Below are 2,001 nucleotides of genomic sequence, written 5' to 3'. Positions count from 1 at the left end.
TCGAGCATGATTAGGTGGTTACGGCCAGCAGTGGCTAGGCCACAGCGTCGTAGACAGTACTAATTAGTAATTAGCAATTACCGGTAATGCAGAAAAGTTACTCTAAACGAGTGCAAGAAAATTCAATATTCTTGTCTTAAGTGTTGATCTTTATACATTTGATAACTTGCCACAACTATTTGTCAATTTTGATACTCAACGACTTTGGGTTGGTTGCTATAGTAGCCGGTAGCGGTCAATCCGTAAGTCAAGTTGTTGCATGCGTGTTTCGACGGCAGCGTCTAGAGTGACCTAGAATAGGGGGAGTGTCCAAAGCACCGGCTCCCGCGTGGGCCTTTTGCCGTGAACTCCCGCGCCGCGCCGCTACTGCGCCGGACCCGTGGGCTTTCCGCGCTCGGGAAGCGCGCGGAAAGCGAGGGGCGTCTGCTACGCGCTGTAGTCTTTTGCGCCGCGTTTCCGCACAGGGCACTTGAAGTCTACTTAACTTTTCTAATGCGGTGCGGAATGGAGCTTATCCATCTTTAGGCGTTGTGTTAGTGCTGGGGCAACAACAGAACGCAAAAAATCAGTGTGTCAAGCGGCATCAGCGTGGCGTAGTTCCAGTCACAGAGTTAGAGAACGCTGGTGCGTGTGTAAAAACGCGCAAAACAGACACGCACAAGCAAAGAACGAAAAAAAAAACCTTATTCGCACGAGTAATCGGGCAATAGCATCACGCATGCGCGAATTAAGAGTAATAAAAAAAAATAAATTGCACGCGCAGTCAGCTGAAATACTTGCGCGCAGTGACCGCTACACTACGTGCTTTTTACTCATGGTCACCACTGGTTTGCTAGCCATATGCACACCGCTTTATTCGACAATTCGTTAGCCTCCACTAGCTCTATATTATGGACGGAGCACACCGGGAAGACGCAAGGGAAACGAAAAAAAGAAAAAAAATAGTAGAGACGGCCATACGACCGCAATGCTGTTGGCTTATTTTTGCTCCTGTGGTAGCGTAAGACAAGGTTCACCGTGCGCAAACATTTGAAAGAAAAGCAATGCCAGGTAAACTAACCTTATTCCACAAGTTTTTGCATAACAGGCGTAATGTAGAAAATGCTTAACAAATATCCAGATATCATGAAACAAAGTTACAAATGCTCCCGTTCTTGCTGCACAAGCTGTCTGAACGAAAATACGGTAAGAAATTGACAAATAAAAGTGTAATATCTCAATCACTTCAGAAAATTGTTCAAATGCAGAGATCCCTTATGTACCTAGCCAGAAAAAATGCAACATGCGATAATATTATATATATATATTATCGCATGTTGCATTGGATCGCTGAACGTCAGTATGAAACGTTCGCGCAAGATGCGTGCATTGCTTCAAGCCTTAACCATACGAAATGAAAACAATTTCAAACAACTCATTCTCAACTTCAGATGTTCTCACGGTTCTCGGAGCTTAGCATTCGCCCGGTTCAGAGACTTTACGAAAAGATGTGGACGAGTAGTTACATAAAATACAAGTTTCTGCGGCAGTTGAGTGCGCGCCAGCAGGGCACCCGACCGCAATTTCCCGCTTTTTCGTGATGACCTCAATCATTATAGCGTCCAACTCAAGTTCGTGCTGAAGCTACGGAGTACCTAAATAGCGAGTCTGCTCATCTCTTGAATAAATATAAGGAGATGACCAGACGGGTAAAGCAAGCCTCTTTTGTCCCGCAGACGCGTGCAATCAGATGCTCTGAACTGAGAATCACGTTTGTTTTCGGGCGATCGCTCGTAACATGAAGTGAGGCATACACGATATTGCACTGGTATCGTTTCATTTTCTTTGGTTTGTCTTTTTTTTTAAGGCTAAACATCATTAAACACGAAAATTGACCGCCGGAGTCCCGCGTAGCCAGCACGAGTGATGCACAAAATCACCACGCGATGACGTCGAAAGAACTTGTGACGTCACTATGACGTCATATGATGACGCCATCACATGACATAGTCGCTTTGCATT

This window comes from Rhipicephalus sanguineus, chromosome 5 (assembly GCF_013339695.2).
Source record: "Rhipicephalus sanguineus isolate Rsan-2018 chromosome 5, BIME_Rsan_1.4, whole genome shotgun sequence".
Classification (NCBI taxonomy): Eukaryota; Metazoa; Arthropoda; class Arachnida; order Ixodida; family Ixodidae; genus Rhipicephalus; species Rhipicephalus sanguineus.
Note: the sequence above shows the minus strand (reverse complement) of the source record.